The sequence below is a fragment of the Budorcas taxicolor genome, chromosome 18 (genome assembly GCF_023091745.1).
Source record: "Budorcas taxicolor isolate Tak-1 chromosome 18, Takin1.1, whole genome shotgun sequence".
In the NCBI taxonomy this organism is placed as follows: Eukaryota; Metazoa; Chordata; class Mammalia; order Artiodactyla; family Bovidae; genus Budorcas; species Budorcas taxicolor.
In genome coordinates, this window is record NC_068927.1 from 50,315,425 (window position 1) to 50,321,609 (window position 6,185).

Genomic DNA, 6,185 nt, shown 5'->3' on the forward strand with positions numbered 1-6,185 from the left:
CGTCCCTGGGATTCTCCAGGCAAAAACACTGGAGTGGGTTGCCATTTCCTTCTCCAATGCGTGAAAGTGAAAAGTGAAAGGGAAGTCGCTCAGTCGTGTCCGACTCTTAGCAACCCCATGGACTGCAGCCCACCAGGCTCCTCCGTCCATGGGATTTTCCAGGCAAGAGGACTGGAGTGAGTTGATACAATAGTATACACATGTCAATCCTGATCTCCCAACTTGTCACTCTCCCTCTTTCCTCCCTGGTAACCATAAGTTTTCAACATTTGTGACTTTTTCTGTTTTGTAACTTTTTTTTTATATTCCACATATAGCAATATCATATAATATTTGTCTTTCTTTGTCTGACTGACTTTACTCAGTATAATAATCTCAGGGACGGTCCATCTGTGTCATCGCAAATGGCACTTCTCATTCTTCTTTATGGCTGCATACTATTCCACTGTGTATACTGATATACACCACATCGTTTTTGGAACATAACACATTTTCTTTATCCACTCCTCTGCTGATGCACATTTAGGTTGCTTCCATGTTTTGGCTATTGTAAACAATGTTGCGTGTACCTTTCCAAATTATTGTTTTCTCCAGCTATATGCCTAAGAGTGGAGTTGCTAGATCATGTGGTTGTTCTATATTCAGTTTTTTAAGGAACCTCCCACTGTTTTCCATAGAGATTGTACCAATTTACATCCCATCAACAGTGCAGAAGGGTTCCCCTTTCTCCACACCCTCTCTAGCATTTTTTTGTTTGTAGACTTTTTTGATGATGGAATGATAAGCTCTTTAACTGTTCCTCCAGGAAGCCTTCCTGGAATCCACTACCCCCTAATCTGGAATAGTTTAATTCCAGAGCTAAAATGGGGAACTTAGAACTGTTTGCTGATCAAACTGCCACTTATTAGGTCAATGGAGAAATGGAGGAGAAAGAGGAGACTCACCAGCGCTCAGGTAATGCTGCATTTTTTTTCCTGCAGTTATTTAACCTCATGGGCCTTATAATGGGCACTACAACAATGGTGTTTAATCCTATCAGACCAGTACCTCCTTTATTATGAAGAACATTTTGTATTGTCCTTCCCAGTTCCCATCCTGGAATGAAATTCCTAGATAAGGCAACTTATTTATACACATAAATTCTCCCTAAAATCAATAGAATGTCCTAACTATCATATATGGTAGAAATAAAAGGGAAGTAATTTATGAGAACCCCCTCTGTATTTCTATGAAAAAATACACACAAACAATAGAGTATGTTCACAATGTCTGGCCTGCTGTGCTGAGTTCCCTCCCATAGCAGTAGGCAGATCCCACCCTCTTTAACGTCCTCAAGGGCATCCCTGCAGCTATCCTCCTTCTCCTGTATCACCAGTACCCTTATCTCTACTGGATCTTTCCCTTTGGCCTACATACCATGGTATGTCTTAAAAACGAAAAACCCTGGGACTTTTCTGGTGGTCCAGTGGTTGAGAATCCACTGCAAAATCCCTGGTTCCCTTGTAGGGGACACAGGTTTGATCCCTGGTCAGGGAACTAGGATCCTGCATTCCACATATTTCAGCCAAAAATAAATAAAATTTAAAACTAACCTATAAACTTTCTCTCTCTTGCCTATTCATTTCCTTCCCTTTTCAGCAAGACTTTTTGAAAGAATTTCCACACTCGCTGCCTTCAATATCTCCTAATTTGCTCAACTCTCTCCCAGCAGACTCACCCCTGTTTCTCTCCAATGACAAGGACCACCGCCAACCACCATCAGAGGGCCACCAAAGAGCTTTGTGGCGCTGGACCCAATAGTCAATTCTTAATCTTCATCTGCCGTGCCCTATTAGCTGCATCTGATATCATCCATCACTCCTGTGCCCAAAACACTTTCTCCACTTGGCTTCTGGAACAACCACCCCAGCTTGGATTTCCTCTGGCTTTTCTGGCTGCCCCTTCTCAGTTTCTTTCTTAAAATTTTATAGAAGCACAGTTGACTTACAATGTATTAATTTCTACTGTAGAGTAAGGTGATTCAGCTAAACATATATATACAATGTTTTTCATTTTCTTGGCTGCACCATGAGGCTTGTGGGATAAAAGTGCCCAGACTAGGAATTGAACCTGTGGCCTTGGCAGTGAAAGTGCAAAGTCCTAACCACTGAACCACCAAGGAAGTCCCTCGTATTCTTTTCCATTATGGTTTATCACAGGATTTGAATGCAGGTCCCTGCACTATACAGAGAACCTCGTTGTTTATCCATTCTCCATGTAACAGTTCGCATCGGCTAATCCCAAACTCCCCATCCATCCCTTTCCCACCCCCTCCTCCTTGGCAACCACAAATCTATTCTCTATGTCTGGGAGTCTATTTGTTTCACAGATAAGTTCATTTGTATCATGGTTTAGATTCTACGTATAAGTGATACAGTATTTGTCTTTCTGACTTACTTCACTTAGTATGACAATCCTTAGGTGCACCCATGCTGATGCAAATGGCATTATTTCATTCTTTTTCATAGCTGAGTAGTATTCCATTGTATGTATGCACTGCATCTTTATTCCTTCCTCTGTTGATGGACACTTAGATTGCTTCCCTGTCTTAGCTATTGTAAATAGTGCTGCAAGGAGCACTGGAGTATATATATCTTCTTGAATTATAGTTTTCTCTGAATATATGCCCAGGAGTGGGGTTGCAGGATCACATATCAGCTTCCTTTTAAGAGTCATGTGTCCTCAGGCTCAGCCCTCAGTCTGCTTCTCTTTTCTATCCTCCTTCCCATCTTCCTGAGAGCATCAGTCTCTTAGTATTCAAAGGGGGATACCCTAATTATTTCCCCAGCCTGGGCCTCTCTAGGCTCTTATGTCCAACTGCCAGCATGACTCCATCTGGATGTCTTGGAGTCATCCTTGACCCATCTCTTTCCTCTGACAATGTACCTTAAAACCTGCCACCTCTGAACTTCCAAACATAACCAGACTGGCTCACTCCTCCCCTTCCACAGCCTATAATCTGCCCCTGCTGCCTTCAACTTCTGCCTGAACTCTCATAGTAGCTTCCTCACTGTTTTTCTGCTCCCACCTCCCTCCCCACCCTCTATTCTTCATAGGACTGTCGAGAGAGATCCCAATAAAACCCAAACCAAGCCAGGAATTCCCTGGTGGTCCAGGGGTTAAGATAGGCTACAGTCCATGAGGTCGCAAAGAGTCGGACATGACTGAGCAACTTCACTTTCACTTTCCAGGGGTTAAGACTCCACGCTTCAACTGCAGGGGGTATGGGTTCAATCCCTGGTCAGTGTGAACTTCACACACTGTGCAGTGAAGCCAAAAAAAAAAAACAAAACAAAAACCCAAACCAACTGACATACCTGTTTACTCAATACTCTCTCATGTCTCCCGTATTATCTGGGTAAAAGCAAAAGTCCTTATAGCGGCCTTAAAAGCTCTTAATTATCTGCCGCCATCCCTCCTCTCTTACATCCTGGATCTTGTCTTTCAGTACTCTCATCTTTGCTCACGTCTCTCCAGCCGCACTAGCCTTTTTCTGGTTCTGAGAGCGATCCTGACATCAGGCCTTTTCACGTGCTGGCTCCTTTTTCCTGAACCCTCCTTCCTTCATGATTCACCCCTTCACTCCTTCAGATTTCTGTTCAAATGTCACCTGATCAAAGAAGCCTTTCCCTTATCTAAAACAGTGCCGATCCCATTTCTCCATCCCCTTGCTGCTGCTGCTGCTACTAAGTCGCTTCAGTCGTGTCCGACTGTGCAACCCCATAGAGGGCAGCTCACCAGGCTCGCCGGTCCCTGGGATTCTCTAGGCAACAACACTGGAGTGGGTTGCCATTTCCTTCTCCACTGCATGAAAGTGAAAAGTGAAAGTGAAAGTGAAGTCGTGTCCGATTCTCAGTGACCCCATGGACTGCAGCCTACTAGGCCCTCCATCCATGGGATTTTCCAGGCGAGAGTACTGGAGTGGGTTGCCATTGCCTTCTCCGCTCCATCCCCTTAGCTTGCTTTCATTTTCTCTATAGAACTTATCACCAAGTTACATTGAAATATACCAAATAAACATTGAAAGTATCATTTGTTTCTGCCCCCCAACTACAATGTAAGCTTCATGCCTGCCTCATTCGTTGTTGGACATTTAGGACATTTTAGTACCTTGAGCCATGCTTGACACATATTACTCAAGAAATATTATTGAATAAATAAATGAACCAGTGTCCTTGGAGCCCAACCATTCTATATGGCGTTGAAAGTTGTTGCTTAAACAGAGGTGTCAATGCTTGCAGTTAGTGATGTATCCCCGCCGTCTTTTAAAACGGCCTATCCTCACAGCGCCAGAGATGCCTGGTTTTCCTGGTTTACCTCCTCGCTCTCTCTGGCTGCTGCTTCTCAATCTTTGTTGAAAGTGTCGATTTCTTTGCTCAAACCTTATGTGTCTCCTCTTCTCAAGGTTCTATCTGGTGTTTGTTTCCATTCACCCTTCATACCTTCCCCAGGCTAGGTCACTAATTCCCACAGCTTTACTTACTATCTTGGATCATTCTCAAATATAGGCTTCTGGCCCCAATATCTCTCTTAAGCCCCAGTCCCAGGGGTTGCGGTGCCTCCTAAATCCTGATGCTGGGTAGCCAACACTGGACTCAGCAACTTCCTAACCTCAGCAGCTTCACCTCTGGGTCTCCTCCTCAGGGAAGCCCCCAACCCCTCCCCCTCAACCTTCCAGCCAGAGGACCTTGTCTTGAATTTCTCCCTCCCTCACCATCTGTGGCCTCAGAGTAGGTTCTCTGAAGCTCCTGGGCATCGGTCCCTGGCACCTACTCCTCCTCCTCTTCCCTCCTCCCCTGATGCAAACGCCCCTCTTCCACCCCAGCTGGCTCCGCGAACACCCAGCTCCAGCTTTATTCCCCCCAATCCATCCTCCATATAGAAGCCAGGGACAGCTTTCCAACCTTCCTCTCCCCTCAACCCCCCGACTCTCCTTGGGGCAAAGACCTTCCATGGCTCCTCAGCGCCCTTGGGACAAGTCCAAACTCTTTCAGGTGGCCAAATTTCTGACCATGGCTTATTTCCCACCACTCCCTGCCTTAAACTCTACATTCCTCTCTGACTCCCTTTCTTTGGGTTCCTCTAACAACCACGCCTCTGTCACCTGGGAGCCTTCAGTGAGTGCCCCCGCAGTGCTTAGTTCACGCTGCTCCAGGGCAGTGTGTGAAATGAATAGGTTACTACTGGCAGAGCAATGACTCCCATTTATTGACCGCCTGCTTTGTGCCCAGCGCTTTGTATACATCGTCTCTTTCAGTCCTATTCTCAATTGAGAGAAGTAATAGGCTCAGACGGACAAGGCAATGGCATCCCACTCCAGTACTCTTGCCTGGAAAATCCCATGGACGGAGGAGCCTGGTAGGCTGCAGCGTATGGGGTCGCTAAGAGTCGGACACGACTGAGCGACTTCACTTTCACTTTTCACTTTCACTTTTCACTTTCATGCAGTGGAGAAGGAAATGGCAACCCACTCCAGTGTTGTTGCCTAGAGAATCCCAGGAGGGAGCCTGGTGGGCTGCCGTCTCTGGGGTCTCACAGAGTCGGACACGACTGAAGCGACTTAGCAGCAGCAGAAGCAGCAGCAGACTCAGGGTTGCGATGGAGAAACTGAGACTCCAGCTGCCCTAGCGTCTGCCCGCAACCTGGATGATCAGGGCGTGGTGGGGCCCAGGCCTAGAGCCCGGCTTGCGGGCCAGGCGGACCACCGGGCCTTGAACGCCAGAATCAGGAATTGTGACTTAGTTGCAAAGCTGAGGTAGACAAGCGCGAGACTGCCCCCTGCGGGCCGGGAGGCCCAATCCCGGGCGCCGCCGGGCCCGTTGCCCATGGCAACGCCCCGCGCGCCCCGCCTCTTCCCCCCCTACCCCGCAGGGCCGACTGCCCGTCCGCTGAGCAGCCGACCAATCCGACGGGGCGGGGGGTGGGCCTCGTGGGCCTTGTTCAACCCCCGCGGCCCCCCTCTCCGCCGGGACCCAGCCTTTCTCCGCGCACACCTCCCGCCCTTCGGACTGCCCTCGCCGCCCGTTGGCGAGCGCGCGGTTCGTCACCGCGGCGTCAACTAATGCTGGCGCGCGGCGGTCCCGTCGGGGAGGGGCCAGGGGCGGTGACGCACGGCGCGGTGACGCAGCGCGACGGCGGCGGTGGCG